This window comes from Fukomys damarensis, unplaced genomic scaffold, assembly GCF_012274545.1.
Source record: "Fukomys damarensis isolate Sample0158 unplaced genomic scaffold, DMR_v1.0_HiC HiC_scaffold_23, whole genome shotgun sequence".
NCBI classification, from domain to species: domain Eukaryota; kingdom Metazoa; phylum Chordata; class Mammalia; order Rodentia; family Bathyergidae; genus Fukomys; species Fukomys damarensis.
Window position 1 is genome coordinate 54,656,216 of NW_022900935.1, and position 22,714 is coordinate 54,678,929.

General features: G+C 38.3%; 1 protein-coding gene across 2 annotated transcripts in view; it reads left to right on the top strand.

The window, feature by feature from the left end:
- Positions 1 to 13,050: 13,050 nt before the first annotated feature.
- The window catches only part of Kcnj16 (potassium inwardly rectifying channel subfamily J member 16), a 59,397-nt gene continuing 49,733 nt past the window's right edge, over positions 13,051 to 22,714 (top strand). The window contains exon 1 of one of the 2 annotated variants that reach the window (XM_010640577.2): positions 13,051 to 13,134. The gene's annotated coding sequence lies outside the window, so the exon portion shown is untranslated. The remainder of the gene's footprint in view (positions 13,135 to 22,714) is intronic. The other variant, XM_010640578.2, reaches the window with a different exon arrangement.

The following is a 22,714-nucleotide window of genomic DNA, read 5'->3' on the forward strand; positions in this document are numbered from 1 at the left end:
TTTTTCTTTTTTTTTTGTATGCAAGTATCTTACACGTGCATCTGGGGACTTCCGCTGGCTTTTCCCATGACGAGACCCCTCATGTCTCACCCATCTGAGGACCTGTGCTGCCCGTCACTTGTCACAGGCTTAGAACGGATCAGAAATGAGTAGTTTCAACTGATTGCACTGTTCTCTACTCTCCTCCAATTACTGATACCTGAGCTGGGTCAAACGAGCAGGCTGGAGATGAAACCGCCAAATTAAATACACTGCAAAATTTAGTCTTTGCCTCTGGAATCCGATCCTTCATTTATCTATAGTCCTCTTTTGTTCCAATAAAGTCACCTTAGACAATCTATAGGGCCACTCTGGTGCCCTTTTCTAATCTCTTGGTTATGTAGGTAATTGTAATCATATGAGAATCATCTCTCAAGTGGCTGTTACAACAGTAACCCAGTCAGGGCAGGGCATTGGTGATTTGAGTTCCCCCCATTTAAGAAAAAAAATCTGATTTTTAAAAACTTATTTCCTTTAAAAAGTCAGAAAGCTATTATGGGATTGTTGGGACTGTTACACAATAATCAAGCTTCAGGCTTTGATAATCTCTGATTTTCAAGGAAAACCAGAAAAGTAACCCCCTGGGTCAGTATGGTTCACGAAACTGTATCACATTACTGTAAAAAAGCCAGATGTAGATGGTCCCCAATTTAAGATGGCTTCATTTATATCTTCTGACTCTTCAGTGGTGTGAAAGTGGTACACATTGAGTAGAATCTAGACTTCTAGTTTTGAAGTTTGAGCTTTTCCTGGACAAGTGATCCATGGAACAACTTGCCATAAGGATGCTGGCAGCAGCAGTGAGCTACAGATCCCAGTCAGCTACAGGATCACCAAGGGAAACGGCCCACAGCCTACTCCACAGTGGGCTGCTTTCAGTACATTACACGAGCCACTGGCAATTTATTATGACGCAGGCTTTATGTTAGATGATTTCGCCCAACTGTAGGCCAAAAGTGTTCAGAGCACATTTAAGAGACGATAGGCTACCCTATGATGTCTGATAGGTTTGTGGTATTATTTTTTTCAGTACTAAGGATCGAATCAAAGCCTTTGTTATTTCACTGTATTTTTTTATTATTATTTTGAGACAAGGTCTTCTTAAGTCACTGAATTCCCAACCTGACCTTGAATTCATGGTCCTCTTGCCTCAGTCTCCCAGATGACTAGGATTTTAAGCATCCGCCTGGTTTAAATGATTTTTTGACTTACTGTTACGGGTTATATCTAAATGCACCCCCCACAAAGCCTCATGCAATCCCAGGTGGGGCTTTTAGGAGGTGACTGGATTATGGGGGTCTGATAGTCATCTGCAGGCTACTGCACTGATGAATTCGTAGCTAAATGTGGTACTGGGTGGTGAATCTGGTGAAGGAGGTGACTCACTGGGTGCATGGCCTGGAAGAGTCTCTCTCCCTACCTCCTCCCCTGATTATGCGCTCGCTCTGTCTTGCTCTCTCTCTCTCTCTCTCTCTCTCTCTCTTGCTTTCTCTCTCTCCCTCTCCCCTTCCTGCCTGCCATGAGGAATCCTTTCTTGCCATGTAGCTTGCCTTGAAGTGAGTCAAATATGGACTGAAACCTCTACAAACCGTGAGCCAAATAAACCTCTCCTCTTTAAGTCGTGGGTGGCAGGTACCATGTGTCAGTCATGAGAATGTAACTAAGACAAGCATGACATTGTCAACTAATTATGGATTTGTGGGGCCCTCACTCCACTGTAAGCTGAGGAACTTTGGTACCTTGTTTCATAAAGGAAATGGAAGCATTTGTTTTAAGTAAAATATAAGTAAGAGGGTTTAATATGGTCAAGGAAATCATGTACACTGTGTAAAACAGGTACCGATTTCCTTTTAACCCTAGAAAGCAAATATTGCTCTTATATAGTATGCTTATGTGGTGGTGAAAAGTTCTTTGGGAAGGTCCTGAGACTGTTTGATTGATAGATATTTACTTACTATTTTCAAGAAAGTTAAGAAAACATTCTTCTAAATAATGTAAAGAAGTTTAAAAACTTCAAACACTTTTGTAATGTTTTTAGAAATGGAAAAGTGATTTTGTTTGGCAAGTTCGTTAGCACTGAGAACTTTCCTCTGATTTTCCGTGCTTGTGTGTGTGTGTGTGTGTGTTTGTGTGTGTGCGCGTGTGATCCTAGCCCTACTCTTTTTCCTGTTCTTCATCTATCTTCCTGTCCAGATCAGTCCCCAGCTTCTGTCCCCGGATAGCAGAACTTCCTGTTGCTTTCTGTCTGTAGGCTTTGGGACAAAATATCAAGGGGCTTAATTATTTTTAGTGAATTCTTCCAAACACAGCCTTCTTTTATTTCAAGAAGTCTGTATTCATTTGCTTCTGTAGAAGTGATGGAATTTCGCTCTTCTTTTTTGTCTTGGCTCTGTTTCTGGTTTGACATGAGAGTAGTATTCACAAATTGCTATAAAATTAAATGCATATTATTAACACAAAACACTTTCAGGGGCACAGGAAGTTTTGAAAATGACCTTTGGTACTGGTTGCCTTGGCCAATTCCTTAGGAATAAATTTAATCAAGGAAGGGATGTTTACAAGAACTGCTGTGGACATACATGTGCATGTTTTATAGATCGTTTTGTTGGGATATGGTTAAAAACATGACGAAAAAAAGGTCAAACAGTCAAGTATGGTGTGGAAGTTCCTTCTGTTTCTTATTTACATTGGATCCTTGTAAAATCCTTTCTGACAAGTATGTGAAATTCCTAGACAGAGAAGATTCTGAACTCTGCACAATGTTGGAAAACCAGATAAGAAATATTGAAAAGCACTTGTTTGAGGTATTTTTTGTAAGTAGACTGCTCTTTCACAATAGAGGAAAACCTATAAAAATAGCCTACCAAGCATAATAAGAAACTCTAACTGAACAACAAGGAAGGAACATTTCAAGGGTAAATACTTACTAGGTAACTTTTCAGGAGCATTAGCGGTGGTAAGTTGATTTAATGTAAGGTGCTGTGAGGAAGACGTGGTGTAAGTGGAAGAATTAAAAGCAGGAGGCTGAGATAGAAGGTGGAAAATGTTTTAGGAGGATAACATAATCTAGTCAATGAGGTACTCCATCACAGAAGAAGAAAAGTCCCTGAACAAGCTCCATTGCTGTATTTATAGCTCTCATTGAAAAGATTAATAGTATCCTTGTGGACAGGTGAAAAATGACACGGTAAGATTATAGGCCTAATTATGTAACTCCAAACCATTCTTTGGAAACATCTATGAAGTTTAAGAAAGACCTTGTTTTTATTTTTGAATGTTAACACATTAAGTAGTTATCGTTTGAGATATATAGTTAGTTTTTTCCCCTAGCACTTGTTTTGAAAATTCAGATAAGTTCCAATGCACCTGATACCCTGGGGAAATATTTGAATGTAGCAAGTTGTCAACTTGAGCATAGGGTGACGTTTGAGCACAGTGTTTGGCCATGTGAGACTTCTGCCTATAAAGTGAAAAGTGGCACCCAGCTCCACTGAACAGTGGGAGACTACACACACACACATGATAGAAACTTTCATATCTACCAGCCTCTGAGTTCACTGGGTGTGATATGAGTTTACTGCCTCTGCTATTACAATTTTCCATCGGATTTCAGGCAACTTTGCTTCTACTATTTTTGAATAACTCAAAAGCTGCAAATTGTCTTTTTAGTACCACTTCCACCAGTGCATTTGAGATTTTGTAAAACCAGACTGCTGTATTTACTAGGTTATTGTAGTGTTTATGTATTCCTTAACAATGAACATGTATGAAACTTTTATTTCTGATGGTGTTTTTGAGTGTCATGTCTCTAATTACATTTGTCTTGGAAGTTGCTTGGTTTGTATTGTAAATCATGAAGAGTGCAGTGATTTTTAGGAACACAAATGTCACACCACTGCACAGCCAATAACATAACCTGTTGTGATCTTTGTGCCGGCCTCATAGAGAATGTGCAGGTGATGAGTGCACAGGGCACTAAAGGCTGTAACCTGCCAGGACTCTGAGCCCTGTAGTTGTTATTTTCTATGAAATAGGCTCTCATCACACTCTCACCCCAGTTGCAGAAAAAGCCTAAGCACATTACTTTGTGTTTATTTTCAGATTTACCTTCCAGTGATTTTGTTCCTCTTACCTCTTTAACTTCATTTACCAAAGATGAACCTGAGGAGTAGGCAGCACCCCACATCCTGTGAGGGGTTTTCCAAAAAGCAAAATGTGCCATTTTTTTCTTGCCTTTTCTTGCCTTTTCTAAGAGAGCCATACAAGAAGGAAAAAAAGAGAAATTCAACTTTTAAGCTGGGCTGTTCACAGCCTTTGCTAAATCCTGGCAGAATTTCATGGTTTTTCATTACTATTCATCTTGCTGATTTCCTAATGAAATGAACTGGTCTTTTCACTGGGGCACAGGGAAGTGAAGTTGGGTTACCCAAGTCATTAAGTGTTGTTATCTGATGAGTGAAAAATGGATTCCTTCTCAATATGCATTTGGGGAGCCTTGGATATTCTTTCATTGCATTCCATTTTGTGAAATTTGGATCAAGGAGCAAAAGAAAATTGTTAGAACAATGTCTGCCTTTTTCTTCTCTGGGAGGGCAAAGAAAAATGGTTAGATTCAGGAATTTGAGCAGCAGTACTAAGAGCCCCTGTTGCTACATTCAGGACAGCAAAAGCGTTTTACCTTCTTACGAACATTCTGGTGCTTCAACCAAGAGGAATGTTAGTTCATTCGCTTCCTAGCCTTTTATTTAGAACACACACACACACACACACACACACACACACACACAAACATATACACATGCATGTGAGCTCACGTGCACATAGTGTACTTACTTCTACCAACACTTATTCCAGGAAGATACAAATTTACATAAGAAGGAGAAAATTATCCCATTTAAATACCATCCTGAATTCACCTTCAGAATATAATGATGTCTAACATGAAACTTTAGAAATACTGAGTGGGTAAATAATATAATTATATATTTGGTTTAATTTTACCTAAATTTACTATAAAAGACATTTAAATAGTATTAAAATATATTGTATTTATATTTTTGGAATAACCTTAAACATAGTCTTTGAAGATACTAGTTTTTCCATTCAGGCTTTGGTCTATAACACAAGTTAGACTCTGAATATCCAATTCAATTTAAAAAATCTTGGAAAAGGAAAATAGTAATGGGTTGGAATTGGAATGAGATAGCATTTAATCCATTTGATATGAGATTCAAGCATTTTCCTTGAATATAAGCATTCTGCCATCCTAGCATTTTGTTTATAAAATACCTAATAATCAGACATTTGGTAACATGTAGGTAATTTTAAAATCTTTTAGTTAACTTGCCAATCTGATGTTGTAGAATTTTAGGAATGCATTATCAGAGATTTTAATGTGAGTTAAAGGCATTTACACCTAATGTCTGATTTTTTCAACAGTCTCTTGTATGTAGATTTCTAAAATACTAGTGATGCAAGTGTGTGTGTGTGTGTGTGTGAGAGAGAGAGAGAGAGAGAGAGAAAGGATGTACTATGCTTTTTGCAACATATCAAGATATAACTTTTTTGAGATGCATAGATCAGTATAAAAAACCATGCTCGCAAAATAAATTTTTCAGAATAGTTGTACACAATAGTTTGTTCATACAATTCTGTTAAATCTGGGTTCATTTTGTTCTGTCCTACATCCAGTTGAAGCAAATGGTAGACATGTCACATCCCTACATTGGGTTGCGGTCAACAAGATGTTGAAACAGCTGAAAAATGTGAACGTAGTGAATATATTTGTTAAGAGCAAAAGAAATTTTTAACTTATATTGTATCTTGAAAAATCACTCTTCAGATCCACATTAAAATGCAAGATTTCTGAGCTTGTACAGTGGCACCAGAACCCCTTTTATTTCAGGTGACTAGATCTATATTGTACACAGTGCAGTACTATCAGCCTAGAAAGAGTGTAGTGGGCATCAGAGTTACACAGAGATGGACCCAAGTCTTCCATTTTGAAACTGGAATTGCTGAGGACATTTGTATATGAACAATAAAAAAATGACTTCTTCAATTATGAGATTATATAGAAGTGACCATAAAGTTTTTGGTGCATGAATCTATCCTATGATTTATGCAAAGTATTAAAATGGTAGTTTGACTTTCCTAAAAAATGGAATTGATCTGTCATCTGCCTTTGTATAAACTTTTAATCTTCTGTAGATTCATCATTCCCTGAACATTTATTTACTGAGTACATATTATGGGCTAGGGACGGTGCTAAGTACTGAGTAGAGAATGCAGAAGAGGAACTTACATAACGCCTGTCCTTGTTTATGTGTCTTCACTTCACTATAATGTGGACAAAAGAAAGAAAACTGTTCATTTAGAAGAGTGCATCTGACTCTTATTTTGTATAGCAGAAGACAAAGATCCAAAGAAATAAAATGTCTTGACAAGGGTGACAACTCAAATTAGATAGCAGTCCAGAAGTAGAATCTGATTTTCTGACTGATTTTTCTCAGGATGTTCTCCCTATACTTGGCTGCTTCTACTTAGTGATGTTAATAAAGAATTTCCTTCCTAAGAAGAAATGAAGAATTTTCAAAATAATTCTCCAAATATCCTGAATTATCTTTAATTCTTTCTCTCACATTTCTTATTTCCATCTGCTTCTAAAGAATAAAAGGATGTTTTATTCTACTTGCTTCTGCTTAATCTTCCTCTACTCTCTAACTGCAAAATTCATCATTAACTTGATTCTTCTTACTTGCTTTCTTTGGATTACTTATGAGGAAGATTCACTTTTCAGGAAAGGTCTTTTCAGGGGTTAAAATATAGCATGCTACTGTAGACTTCATCTTAGAAAAATTGTTCATGTGAAATGACATCAGCTGACATGAGTGTCTTTCATGCATATTTCATATAATCCCTCAGCTCTAGCAAAGTATAATTTCATCACTCTTAAAAATTTATTTGTTGCAATATTTCACATTTTCACATGAAAAGGTGGCACTGGATTAGTCCTTGCACAAGCAGATCCAATTCTTTATTTTTCTTTCTCCTTTGGGTCTTACACACATTTTGGAGGGCTGAAAGCACCGTGAGAAACGTAGAGCCCTCCAGTAGTTAAACAGAATAGAAGGAATGAGGGAAAAGACGGGAAACAGACGGAGAGGGAATAGAGGAAGGTCATCAGACAAGGAAACAATTTTTGAGCAGACTTGTTGCAGGAATCAGAGTTGTAGTTCTTGTTACCACGTGAGACATTTGGATTTGTGGTCGGATGGACTAACTGTGTGAACTTTATCTTCACAAAGGGGAAAAAAATGCGTTTGCACAAACACAGGCATCACATTTCAGCTGGAGCCCCTTTGGAAATTCAGAAGTTCTCAAGTTCTTTCTTCTCCAAACACAAACAGGCTCAGTCAGGTTTCTGCCCAGAAGAAGTTAAAGAACATGTAACTGTGGTAGACAAAACAAGAATATATACAAAGTAACTGGAAATGTCTAGATCTTGAAAGGTACCTGATGTGGAAAAAAATTAAAAGAGACAGGAATGGAAAATTCCTTTGCTGGCTTCCTGTGCTCCTTCCTGCAAAAGTGGGATTAGTTACCAGCTGTCAAAAGAAATATCACTTTTAATTCTTACTTTTGGGGGGGAAGGAAAGCATTACAAAAAACGTTTTGGATAGGAGTGAGGCAACGGCTTTCTTTTTTAGAATCATTCCTGAACTTTGAAATAGCACAAGACGGTTACTGGGAAAGAAAGGATTCCACGTCTGCATGAAAAGTGATGAATAGAGAAGGTGATGCAGGTAAATAAATTCCCTCAGATATTACATAATTACATAATGAAACAATCACGGTGGCAGTGAAGTCAGTTAGGGGTTTGGAATATGAAATATTTAAAAATTTATCTGAGATCTTCTAGATAGAAAAAGACAGAGTTAACGAAAGCAAAATAGTGTTCACAATGAGGGTGTCTTTTGAAATCAAGCCAATTGTCTTTGCTACAGCTCTCATTCCCACTTCCTTAAGGAGGCTGACAAATTTTCAATTCACAAGTACTTTGTGCAGAATTTACCTAGTGTTCTTTCTGTGTTTCAGCTAATATCAAACAAAATAAGGCACTTTTTTCTTTCTTTCTTTCTTTTTTTTTGGTAGTACTGGGGATCGAAGTCAGGACTTTGAGCTTGCCAGGCAGGCCTAATGCCACTGAGCTACATCCCAGCAATATCAAAAAAATTAAGAAAGAAAGTCATATCAATAAACACAGCATGATTTGAGACTACTGAAAGTCAAGGTGTAGGTTCCAAAAAATCAGCTGGGCCTTCAGATCCTCAATGTTAGGAAGGCTATAGTTAGAAATGCATTCTTTTGTCTTATGACAATAGACACTTAAAGGTTAAAAAACAAGATTCAAATAAATCTCAGTTTTACGTGAAAGCATTGAGGAAAAGATTGGGAATAATTTTTGCCAAAGCAAATGAAGGATTAAGTTTAATTTTTATTAGTTTTTTGAACTCTGATTCATATTATCAATAATAAATATTTATATAATTTTATATAACTTTGAAATCCTGGATTTTTGAAGATATCTTTCCATTCCATTCCTCCCCAACCCAAATAATGTATCTTTGAACCTGTTAGCATTATTCACTGTATCAGAGTATTTCAACTGTTGCAGCCAATTTTACCTCCTTTGGTTGAATCATTGTTGAGCTATCAGCATAACCTTATTAAAATGCTGAACCGGATTGCACTTTCAAGCAGAAAATTCAAGTTGGCTCACCTTTTCTTTTCTTATGGCTTCCTGCTATCTATTTATTTTAAAGGGTTTGGAATCAGCAAAACACACATGGCCCTTCCCGTGGAACTGAGACTCTCTGAAGGAAAATGCAAAGAGCTGCAGTGATGAAGAAAGGACAAGCCAGGCACAGCTAGTAAGGGTGATGTTGGAGTAACTCTACAGCAAGAGGGCCTTGTGCTTCTGGAGGGGTGGGAGAGATAGGCATGGAATGCCAGGGAAGCTTCTTAGGGGCTGAAATAAGAAGAATCAAGGACAATCAACAAATGAATAAACAAACACATACATAAATAAAAGTTTCACAGACAGCCTCTTCAATAAATTGTGTTGGAAAAAATGGATTTCCACCTGCCAAAGACTAAAATTAGACCCTTACCGTTCACCATGCACTAAACTAAACTCCAAGTGAATTAATCATCTAAATATTAAAAGAGAATCACTAAACTTGTTGGAAGATAAGTTAGGCAGAATTCTCAAAGACATTGGCATAGGCAAACTTTATGAACAAATCCTCAGTAGCATGGGAACTAGCACAAAAAATCAACAACTGGGATCGCATTTTATTGAAAAGCTTCTGTACTTCAAGAGAAACCACCAACAGAGCCGAGAGACAATTTACAACGTGGGGAAAAAAAATTTTACCAGCTGCTTCTCAGACAAAGGTCTGCTATCTAGAATATATAAAGAACTCAAAAAAAAAATCAGACTCCCCTAATAGAGAGACCCAACTCAAAAATGGACATCTGAAATGAACAGACACTTCATGGACAAACAAGTAAAAGAAGCAACTAAATATATGAAAAAATGTTCAAGATCCCTGGTCATTTGAGAGATGCAGATGAAAACAACACTGAGATTCCACCTCACCCCAGAAAGAATGGCGGCTATCAAGAAATCAATCAAAAAACAAATGTTGGCCGGCCTGTGGGGAGAAAGGAATCCTTCTCCATTGTTGGTGGGAGTACAGACTGGTGCAACCACTGTGAAAATCAATATGGAGATACCTCAAAGAACCAGGATTAGAGCTTCCATTTGACCCAGCTATCTGTCTGCTGGGTATCTTTCCAAAAGAAAAGAATCATGCCACAGCGGTATTTGCACACCCATGTTTATAGTGGCACTGTTTTAATAGCTAAAACTTGGAAACAGCCCAATTGCCCATGAACTGGAGACTAGATGAAGAAGATGTAGTTTTTCTATAAAATGGAGTACTACTCAGCCATAAAAAATGAGAAACTAGTTATTTATAGCTAAATGGATGCATATTGAGGCCATACTCAAGTGAAATAAAACACACAAGTGTAAATATTGAACAGTTTCCCTGGTGTGAAAAACTAAAAGTGTAAATAAGGTTCAAATTGTATAATTAATAATATGAAATAGGAAAAAAAGGGCTAAAAATAAATAAAAATAAAAGTTTCATAACCTTAATATGGAATGCTTGCCTAATTCAGAAGAATATTTGATCCTTATTACCTATGGTGTCCTGCCTTTCTCCTTTACATCTTGTATTTAAAGATGGGTAAGATTCAGACAATTCCTTCCTACTGATATTTAAAATTTGATGAAAGGATTTAGAAGTGCCACAAGGAACTATAACTTGTATATTTAAAGAAAGGGAACTTTAAAATATTTTATTTTTTTACATCAACATTTCAATAAATTATTGACTGATGGTTACAGAAGAAAAGGGAGAATTAGAAAAGACATCTTGAAGAAAATATAGGTACATTAGTCAGTAGTGTGAAAGCTATCATCAACAATGTGAAAATAAGTGAGCTAGGCAGTGTTCCCATAAACTTTATTTATTGACACTGACATTTGAATTTCATCTAATTTCCACATGTCAAAAAACAATCTTCTTTTAATTTTATTCTCTTCACTATTTAAAAATATGAAAACCATTCTTAGCTCAGTTTCACAAAAACTGGAAACAAGTCAAATTCTGCTAAAGTCAGAGCCACGGGAGTCGTACATAAGTCAGTTCTATACGGTGGACAGCTCTTTTGGACAGTACAACATCTCCCAAGCCTGAAATAGTCAGACAGCAGTAAAGGACGGATCATTTGAAAACAGAATCATCTAGTTTAATAATTGTTTATTATTAGAGGGTAGACATTGAAGTCATGAATTCTTTCATCATCTTGTAATTTCACAGTTCTGCACACAAACATGCCCCTTCAGTTGGCCTTAGTTTCTCTTTCTGTGTCAGAGAAAATTTGTGGTTCACAAAAGCTGAGCCTCGGTAACATTAATTTTCACTGAAGGTACATTGAGGATACATGAAATACGGAATAAAACAGCCAATCCAAGAATCCAGTTGTCACTTTCACTTGGCTGCGGAAAGTATTTTTGTCTACTTACCTGTTGCACATGGGTGTGCCTGATATTCCCAGAATTTACTTGCAACAAAGGAATGAAGCCATGCTGTGAAGGTCTGACTCAGCAGGAGCTGGGAAGCGCTCCAGCCACCCCATCTCGCCTTCCATTCTGCTCTTTTCCGTGCTGTGTGTGGATGCTTCCGGTCTCAGACCAATTCAAGTGCTCACTCAAACAAAGCGAGCTGCCCTGAATTGCCCCCGCCCCCCAGAGTGCAGGGAAACAGCTACGTCTTTGGGCTCCTTAAAAGTCCTCCCAGGTGGAACCAGACTAAAAGGAGCCAACTTAGCCTTACAATGAGCAGCACACAAAATAATAGTCATTTAACAAGCAAGCCTGAGTTACTGTGGACACTTCACATTGAGAGGTGCTTATTAGTATGAAAAGGCAGATGTGTATCACATCTTGAAATGTCTTTGCAGCAAAGGCAAAGGTCTCCTGCTTCCCTGACATTTATGGGAAATTCAGAAGTTATATCTGTTGGAAGGTTCAGATTCTTCTGCAGGTGCTGTGCAACAGGTTGCAAAACCTGTGACTCCCGTCAGAATGTCAAAACATTAACGGTAGCTAACAGTCTGGAACACTGATTATCTACCTGATGTAGGTATTATTGTTGCTATTATTGTCATCTGATTATCATTATCAACTGATGCTGTTGTTGCTATTATTTTTATCATCTAATCATTCCCCCCTTTACTGGGGAGGAAGGCAGGATACACAAAGGTTAAACCAGTTCCAATGTCACTTAGCCAGTAAAGGACAACTCCAACATTGAAACTTATTCCTACTCTCTTAAGGATCCATGTTTTTAAAAGTGGAAACCAAAAGCAAACCACCTCCAAAACCACAAAAAGCATCAGCTCTAGAAAATGCCCCTTAAATTCAGAGGGCCAAATAAGACAATGTTCCTCTAGACGCCCCTGGCTACAAATATTCTTTGGAGTAAAAGAAAACAGTAATTACTGCTCAGCAAAGTACTCTCATTGAGCTTTTCTGGATATAGTTCCCTGTTGGTTCTGAACAGCTCAGGATTGCTGTTTTTTTTTAGTTCCTCATGGCTGCCTTACATGTTTTCTGGATTTTGCTTTTGACTCTTGTATTATAAATCTACCTCTTTCTTCACCGCTCAGCCTTCTGCCTTTAGGTGAGCTAACCTGACCATGTGACCACCTCAAAATTTCTTTTAACCCACTAGAGCCCACAGCCAGCAGAGTGAGTGTCAGACTATACCTTCAGCATCTTATTTACCATGCACGTCAGTCTCAAGCTCCCATCCTGACGTTGGAGGAAGAAGGGCTTTCCAGCACCAGGCTGTTCTGTGCTTTCCCAGGGCTGACCAACTGTCCTGCCTAGCCTAAATGCTCATTAAAGGCATGTTACGGAGAGGAATGCAAGGGTGCTGGGTGGTTTCTCAGTTTTCATTGGCACGCAAGCCCAACTCTCACCTGCTAACGTGGAGACAAAGAGTTGTGGTGAAAGATGTCCCTGCTTTGTTAGATAAAGTCTGAGAACGGGCACAGATGTTTCCATAGCTTAGTTCCCAACTAACCTATTCCAGTCCTGTTTGTAAATAGCTGAGTCACTTACTGGCATTGGCGAGCACATTTCTGGCCCAGGAAATCTTCCGCTTTTCTACCCATACACTTGAGTGACCTTCACACTGTACCTCCTTTTGAAGTGCGGAGCCAGTGAGGACACCGCTGTCTCAGCTGACTGGCCAATTCCTGCTTGAGAGATGCCAGGGTGACCTATGTAGAATCCCAGGCTGGAACTGTAGGAACAAACCAGTGTCAATGGTTAACCCAGTTTCTCGTTGTGCAGGGGTTTTCTTTCCTGTATTATTAACTAGAGAACATTCTTGCTATTGCCCAGCTGAGAGCACCCAGCTCATAGATTTTCTGTGGGGAAAGTAAGGAAAGGTAAGTAATGGTTTGTTTTTGCTATTTACAGTCATTCCAGCTATGGTTTGCTCTTGCTGGGTTCTGTGGAGGAACAGAGAAACCTCTCTGCCCAGCAATGCAGCATCAATGTTGAATTAAGTGTAATTAAAGTAATTTGATTTTCTATCCAAGTACTTTAAGTAGGAGTAAAAGCGTGTGTCATATTCCTTAATTTATTTTGAAGTTTTGGGCAGAAAGTCTCAATGTTTACAGAGTCTGCTGGGCAGATCTTACCTGCCATTAAATACACAGATATCTCAACGTGATTTCACCATATCCTTTCCATATGGAATACACAATGATCATTTTCAAAGCCAGATTGTTGGGTCATGTATGTTTACATGTGTGCATGTGTATGTATGTATGAATATGAGTGTATTTACTTTTATGAACATGTAACTGCAAGCATTGAAATGTATTTATACCCCCATAAAGAAAAATAAGTCAACTCTTTCTTAAAGTCATCTGCAATTAAATGAGAGGAAATAAAACACGCCCTTCTTGAGACTTCTTTTAACATGAATGGGAGTAAGGAGTTTTCTGCCGATGATTGTCCCTTAGCTTTTCGAAAGCCTTTTTGTTTACAAAAAATAACTTTTGTCCTTTGGAATTTTTTTAGAAATGTATGGACTTGTAAATCTTTGCTCTCTGAGCATCATGAATTCTCTCAGATTGTTTTGATTGGTTGTGGCTTTAAGTGGTAAATTAGAGAGATGAACTTTGATCTTGTACTTTGTAGTCTTATCCAGTTGTATGGACTGGAAAGTCTTGAGAAAAACAGCTATGGTGTTTCTGCTGAATTTTACCCTTGCAACTTCCTCAAATGAAAAGAACATATTAACAGTGTTAACATACTATGGGAAAAGTAGACCAACCTCTCTCTATGCTAGATTTTAAACAATAAAATAACACAAAATATCTCAACCATGGTTATTTATAAAATAGACTTAAGGAGTTTCTGAAATTAAGGTAAAATGCAGTTTAAAAGTGGATAGGATCCAGAGCTGAATTCATATCAGGAGAGAGGTATGGGGGGAGAGGAGAGACACCCTGAGTAACCAATGAATGCAATCTTGTTTAACTTTGGAGTATGAAAACTGTGATAGATCTGAAACATTAGTCTCACACGAAACAAGAACACAGCATTTAAAACTGAAACACTGGGCAGGGCATTTAGCTTAGTGGTTCTACCGCTGGCCTTGCAAGGGCAAGGACCCTGGTACCCAAATAAATAAATTAAATAACTAAATGAATAAATAAAACTGAAACACTGGGGTGAAAGTGGCTTTCAATAGGCTATGTTAATTTTTCTAAATAAATATTTTGACTTAGAAGAGAAGAATTTTCAAGGGTATTAAAAAATATGTTTTGTCCGTTATATGTAAGAGTGTAGTGAGTGTAAGTTAACACTTGGATGGAGCCGGGGATTTAGCTCAGTGGTTCGGTGGCCTGCCTTGCGAGCGCAAGGACTCGAGTTCAATCCCCGGTACCAAAAAACAAAACAAAAAAAACCACTTGGATGTAACTTAGTTGAAAATTAGGAATTGGCAAAAGTATAGTTTAGGGAAAAATGATAGATACATAAAAGACATCTAAAGTAAACATTGGGCACCCAAACAATCTGTGCTTTTTACTTCTCAGATTGTAGGACTCAGCACTTGAATGCAGTGATCAGCTGTTGTCCCAGGTGAAGTTTGTCCTAGTGTGTTTCCTTTTACTTCCTAGTTCTAGGAAAAGTGGCTTCAAATCTAATTTTTGGAAATGTTGTTATCTCAGACATCACATGGACTATGAACATATCTAAAGGGCTTAAGCATTTAAGTGCTAGCTATCAAACAGATCCTAAGGCTATATTAAGCAAAAGAAAAAACAGGCTAGGGTTTTAGCTCATTGGTTTTGCCACCTGCCTCAATAGCACAAGGTTACGAGTTCGATCCCAGTAGCCCCCAAAAAAGAAAGAAAGAAAAACATAAAAGAAGTCCCTCTTTCATGAGTCCTCTATTTTGCTAGACATTTGCTGTCACAACAAAAGTGCATGTCAAATGTTGACAAGTAATATAAACCAAAAGAGAACAGGGGAAGAATTGTGAGGAAAGAGACAGAAGAGTGATCGAGTTGCGTTGTTTATCTATTGCTGTGTGACAAATGATTTTAAAAATTAGTGGCTTAAAAGAGACAACATTTTTTTGTCACATTTTTGTGGGTCAGGACCCAGGTTCACCTGGATTATCTGGGTCAAAGTCTCTTCTGTGCTTCCGTTAACATGTTCCCAAGGCCTGTGGGTGTCTCTAGTCTTACCTGGGCTCTGGGTGGAAGATCCTCTTCTGACCACTCACTTGTTATAAGGCAGGAGATGGCTCCTTCTTAGGCTATTGGATGGCTATCTCTTCTCTCCACTGGTTGTTGTCTAGAGCTCCTTTCCCAGCTCCTTTCCAAATAAGCCAGTCCCCAAACTACTGTAACTGAGAGGCTGGTTTCTATGATACTAAGTGAGAGGAAGGACAGGAGTCCTTTACTAATCTCAAAAGTGACATCTCTCATTTTGACAATGAGACAAAATTGACAATATTCTGTTCATTAGAAGGGCATCGCTTAGTGGAGATCACACTCAGTGGGAAGGGATTGACCAAGACTGAATATCAGGGGATAGGGATTACTGGGTGCTATCTGCAAAGCTGCCTGCCAAAAATTGGTGTTGTAAGTAGTATTGTCAAAGAACTACTAAGGGTGATACTTGAATGAAGACTTGGGGGTGCTGAGCATGTCGGAAAGGTGGACCCTCCAAGAAGAGCAGCTCTAGTTAATGGTGTCATGGGCATGTTCAAGAAAGTGCAAGATGTCTAGTGTGGCTGAGGCAAAACGGCAAGAGTCCGAGCTCTAATGGGTGAATTCATGGGGATGTGCCCTGCCATTTTACAAGATGGAGGAGATTGTGCCAGGTATGTGTCACAGAGATTTTTGAGGGGCTAGATGTTGATTTCAATAGGTGGAGAGTAAAAGAAAGAGCATTGGTGATGGGCAGGTGAGATGAAGGGATAAAATACAGAAGTAAGAATAAGGCAAATTATGATCCACATTAGAATAAATGAGGACCTAGCCCCTCTAGCTCGCCCAGTGGGGTAAGTGAAAGGAGCCTGAACAACAAGACTGCAGAGGACAACGGCATGGTCACCACCGTGAACCTTGTCTTGACACACATCTCTTCAACCCAGATTCAGGGTTCTGTCTGCCTCTTTTTCAGACGTTGTCCACAAACAAGTGCAAAGTGAGGGTAGATAGCCTGAGGAGTAAACAGAAGACTTGCTCCAAATACCTCTCCCAAACCAGGATGTTTTCCTTTCTCATATGTTAGCAACTTAGGTAATAGTCGATAAGACATCCAAGGAAATAGTCTCCTGAGATGTCTGTTGAAGTGAAAATAAGTTTAAATAGGTGGTCTTGGTTAGTTTCTAGGTCCAGGTGCCCACCTTTGGAAAATAAATGGTTTGTTTATGTCCTAAAATGCACCGCATGAAGGATTCCTGAGCAGAGGCAGTCACATCCTGTTTGCTCAGCTGGTCAAGCCTCTGCAAACTTGCATCTCCCCCCACACACACACCTTACTAGAGATTAAACACAAGACCTTCATCCTGAGCTACACTCCAAGCTCTTGTTACATTTTAAATTTTGACACAGGGTCTTGTCAAGTTGCTAAATTACCCAAGCTAGGCTTTATGATATGCTTTAGCCTTCTAGAATTCTGGGGCTACGGGCACATACCACTGCACCTGACTGAGAATTCTTTCTATTACCATCCCTCAGATTTGCTGTACATTGGACTTTGTACTGATGCCACTCCGTTTGAAATATTTGCTTTCAAATGGAAAAGATAGGATCAATTTTTTCTTTTCTTTCTTCAGGAAGTCTTATTCTAAAATTAAGCATTCAGATGACAAATATACAGCATTTTAATACAGTCATTTCACTGCTAAACATTATTTTCCAGATGCCTTGGATTCACATTCATATTTACTCATTCTGTTGCAAAAAACAATCTTGAGATTGTCTACAGGTCCAAATGAAAAATGAAAAAGTCAATCAGTGTAAGAAATATCCCCAAATTATATTTGCCTAACAGCTCTCCACAGAGGTGATTTTTTACCTCAACATATTCCAGAAATATCACCTCACTTCTAATTTTGTTTTACTTATATAAGTATAATTTTAAAGACTTCCAAATGATGTCCAAATGATGTGGCTTTAGAATACGTTCCACAAGATATTTTTCATCTTTTAAATTAAAATTAAGTTTGTAGTTTTTTTAAAAGGTAAGCATTTGTTCTAACAAACTTGAAAAAATACATGAATAATTTAGCAAATTTTTATTTTTGGTTGGATCTTATTTTAAATCAAAGCAATAGTGTAGTGTTGTGCAATCAGTAATCCTTTATTGAATATCACTGTACCAGATAATTTGGGTACCAAGATAATAAAGACTTGGTTCTTTCCCTGAATCTGGCAGAAAGAGGTAGATCTATAAAAAATTAAGGTGACACTACAATCTAGTACCAGGAAAACAAAAAGTGTGATTCGTGCACTGACAAGTTGAACTTCTCTTCCAGGAAAGTAAGACAATGATAACCAAGGTTTGGCATGTTGCTGTTGTCCTGGGTATATTTTTAGAATTTAGAACTTTCGTATGCTGAAATACTATTTTCACATTGAGCTCTATCACAAGATTTTTTCATTGCCAGTAAATCATTCCCACAGTTCTCTGATTGTAAGAGTACAATTTGTATTTGTCCCTATAGTTTGATAACTGCATTAATCAGAGTTCTCTAGAGAAACAGAAGTAAGCGTATAATAGAAAGAGGAAAATGAGGAGGAGGAAGAGGAGGGGTAGGGGAGAGGAGGAGGAGGAGGAGGACAGAGACAAGACAGAAAAGATAAACTAGTTATGGAACTGGCAAATCTGAAATCTGTAAGTCAGGCTAAGAGCATAGACATTTCAGTGAGATCTTGCAGGACAGGCCAGCAGACAGAATATTTAAGCAGGATTTCTCAGCCTCAGTGTCAAGGGAGAATTGCTGCTGCTCTTTCAGGGAGCCTCATCCCAGCTCTTGAGGCCTTCGGTCATTTGGGGGAGGAGCACCCCCATTATGCAGGACTTTATTTAAAGTCCATTAACAAGCTCTTCATAGGAATATCCGGATCGATGTTTGAGAAACGAATAGCCTAGCCAGGGTGCTACACAAAGTTAAACATCACAGGAAAATGGGGCATTTTCACCTGCCTGTATTTTACCATCAGTTATGAGATGTAATAGATTGAAAGCTTCAGTTCCATTCTTTCTCTCTTTATCCTTCCTTCCCTCCTTCCTTCCTTCCTTCCTCCCTCCCTTTCATCCATGTTTTTTATCTGTCTTTCATTTGTTGAACTGGGGATTGAACCAAGGGCCTTTGCACTGGGCTATATACCCAGCCTTTAAAAATTTTTAATTTTATTTTAAGATAAGAGTCTCCTTAAATTGCCCAGGCTGAGCTCAAATTTGCCATCCTTCTGCTTTAGCCTCCCAGAATCCTAGAATTACAGGTATGGTTTACCAACTCTAGCATGAAGCTTCTGCTTTGGAAAAAGAAATTATAGGTCCAGGGATTTAGTTCAGTAGTGCTGTGGCCTGCCTGGCAAGCACAAGGTCCTGAGTTTGCTCCTCAGTTTTTTAAAAAATATATATGTATATATTTGCAAAATATTTAAACTCAATAAAATGTATCTGCCTAAAAAAACCATCATTTGCACACAGAGAATTCTACTTATTATTATTATTTTTTGCAGTACCAGGAATTGAACTCAGGACCATGTGCTTGTGAGGCAGGCACAGTGCCACTGAGTTAAATCCCCAGCCCAAGGCTTCTATTAATTTAATACAGTTTGTTCAGTGCTACAACTTTTCAATAATGCAATTTGATCAAAGGAAAATATTCTTTGAAGTGAAGAACAAATGATGTTAAAAGACAGCTACAGCCTCCCTTCCAATGGCATTTCATCCGCTTCTATTAAACTCACTGTCTGTAGCTCGTATTTCACTCTCATACACTTTCTCCTTTATTTTCCCTTAGTTTATTTTCTTATGTGTATAATTTCTACCTCTGAATAACTGTATCCACAGCAATTAGAAATCACAGGATAAATGTAATAGGTCATTTAGAAGCATTAATTTAACTCAGTGATTTGGATAGGGGTGAAGAAAATAAAGTAAGTTAATTGATAATAATTATTATTACATAATTATCTTTGTAATGCAAGTTTGAATATGTATAACAAAATTTAAGGCCATAATACATCCAAGGGAAAGTCATAAGACTGAAATATTTTGAGTTTAGGCCCAGTTCTTTGTTAGACCCTGAAATTCCCCACGATTTGGGGTAGGGATACAAGTGGAGTATACACTTCTCTTCTGTTTTATTAAGTTTCTTTTCTTTAATGGAAAATTTTGAGAAGCATTATTGCAGAATGGTTTTACAAGACATGATTCTTGGTTTTGTTACTACTTTATTAGTTAGTTGGATTTGCCCCAGAACAATATCTACTCACCCACAAATTTGGCCAGTCTTTTAACAACTATGTGCTTTTCTGGTCTCATGGAAGACTGATCTAAACGATGGGTAATTCAGAACATTCTGTCTGTACTTTGGGGAAATAATACAAAGTAATCTCACAAAACAAGACACCTGGCCTAATGGTTGGTGCACACAAATTATTTGGTAGATCTTGACTCAAGAGTCTACTGTCGAAAGCAGACCAACACATTGGGTTCCTTGTACAAGAGGTTAATAGTTCTCACTGCCTAGTATCCGGAAGACATGATTAGCCACCCCTCCTGGGCAAATTAAGTGGTTAATTGAACTGTTAGGCCTCTTGTATTGTATTAATGAGTTCTATTTATAGATGGTGCAGTAAAATCTTTCATGGACTTACAACTAAAATTTGAGAAGATGCCAGAATATTAGAGATTCTGAGTTATGCATCAGGATTTTCACATCAAAAAATCTACTCCATTTATATGGTTAGTTAGCATTTTGTCCAGGTTAGAATCAAGCCAATTTCTGGGTGGAGAAAGTAGTGTGGCTAATTTGAACAAATTATGTAAGATTTAATTAGTTACTCATATCTAAACATAAGCTTTATGGGAATAGGAGGTGGTCATTTCCTCATGACTAAAATTTATTTAATTGCATTAGATAACAGTATTGAGTTAAAGATAAGATTACACTGTTTGTAAGAGCTTACATGCTAAAGAAAGATTCAGAAAGACAAAAATGAACACAGCAAAATCATAAATAAATAGACCCAAACAAAACCAAACAGAAGAAAAGTGCACTGAGCTTTACACTCAGGAAATGCAATCTCAGGGTACCATTTCTCTGTGTTGTGTTGCTAGAGAACAAAGGGTTTTTGTGTGCCTCTCCTGTGTGATTGTGTTGTCTCATTCTTATTATTTGCTGATGTGAATAATGGCACTATTTTTCCAGTTGCACATAGAATTTTGTTGTGGCCCTTTACGGTAGCTTGCACAACAAAGCCACCCAAATGCAGAGTGAGCAGAACTAATGCATGAGAAGAAGAGGTTCAAAATTGTGTCCTGGACCAAATTAGGTCCAAATTAATTGAGGTTCAAATTACTTGTTCAATCTCATGTGTTTGTGTGTTTGTGTGTGTGCGTGTATGCATAAAATAAATGTTTATACTAATCATGCACAAACTAGTATTTGCTATAGCATGATTAAAATATTATTAGAGACCAAAATAATAGCACTCGGTGCCATTCTTGCTATTAAGAAGCAGCATGTTGATTTTACACACTGGTTGCACACATGACATCTCCTTTTTGCTAAGTTTATATGCAAGGACTTGGGCACGGGGCACATAAACATTAATATATCATTTCCCTGCCTTAGAGAAAGTAAGAGTCCTACAACTGCAGACACTGAAAGAAAAACCTCCAGACTCTAAGCAATGAAGAAGCCTTGTAGAAGTGATACTTATGTTTTACCTTGAAGGAAAAAGAAATGCCTGCCTGTTCGTGAAGAGGCTGACAAGTGTAGGAAAGTGTGAAAAGTTCAGTGTGGCTAGATTAGAGCATTCTCGATGGGAGGATGGGGGCAGATTGGCAGAACGGAAAGCAGAAGTGGGTAAGACCTGGTAGTAGGGTAACTTTGGGGAGTAGAGTGTCCATCACCCTCGCACATCATTTGGGATTATCATTCGAAGATTGTCTCACTTTTACGTGCAATGATTCTGAGAAAGGAAGACAATTTTTAATCAGAAACGTGAAACAGAAAAAGGATCGAAGAAGCTAATGATGTTTTCATATTTTATAAGGGAGTCAGGTTAATTTGCAAGGTAGGTGTTTTAAGAGCTAGCTCTAACTTTAACAGAAAAACATAATCATAGCTTCTCAGGGCTCTTCTGTCTTTTGAAGTTGATCGTTCTTTGTGCTTTATTGTCCTAAACTATGTGAGTATTAACTCTGTTTTTGCAGTAGGTGGCCAGAACCTTTTCACACCCAGATGGGGAGCTAAAGAAAATATTAGAAATTCACCTGCCAAGGCTTGGTTGGATGTATAAGATGAAGTAAAAGAGGGATCATGATATAAGGGAAGGGAAACTGGGCTTAAAATCGGAAATGTTCAGATTTCTTATCAGTATGCATTTGCCATTATTTCACAGTAAGTAATTCTACATCCTCAGTTTCCTTATCTATTACAATGAAGGCATTCACTTTGTTCATTGATACTTTCCTCCAGTGAGCAGTTCACACACTCAGCCAGTGCTCGATTAAAGTCGAACTCCTAGCAGAATGGATTCGACTTCTCACAACTTGTTACACAGCCTGTGTGAACCTGCTCTTTCTGTATCTGGTGCTGCAAGCGGAAGCTGGGAGGGCCAGTTGGTGTGACATAGAGGACGACAGCAAAGTACAATCAATGCAGTGAACTGGCCGCCATCGAGAGTAAATGGAGCCCAGGGTTGTTCTCTGATGGCCTTCAAGATTCGAGCTTGATCACGAGAGTGCGTAGCAGAAGTTAGAGCTGCAGAAACAGAGGAGAGGCTAAGGCAGGAAAATGGCAAGTTTGTGCCAAGCCTGAGCATATTATCAGCTTGCTGAGACCTTGTCTCAAAATGAAAACTATAAAAATATTTTAAAAAGATCTGTGGATGCAGCTCAGCGGAAAGGACTCGGGTTCAATACTCTGTACTGCAGAATAAAGGGGAAGAGCTGGCGGAACCAGCACTACACCTGCAGATGTCACTCCCACAACGTGTGTTAGCAGATCAGTGACAAGCTTCTGGTTGCCATGGCACCAGGCAGTGGTCTGATGCAATGATGTCACTCCCACGTGTGTTAGCAGATCAGTGACAAGCTTCTGGTTGCCATGGCACCAGGCAGTGGTCTGATGCAGAATGAATATGGCTGTTGGTTCCCTTTCACCACACATAAGTCATGCACAATATCTCTCATGGCACGTGGTAACTTGGAACCATGGTGAGAGTGGAATTCTTGGGTATGTAACCCCAC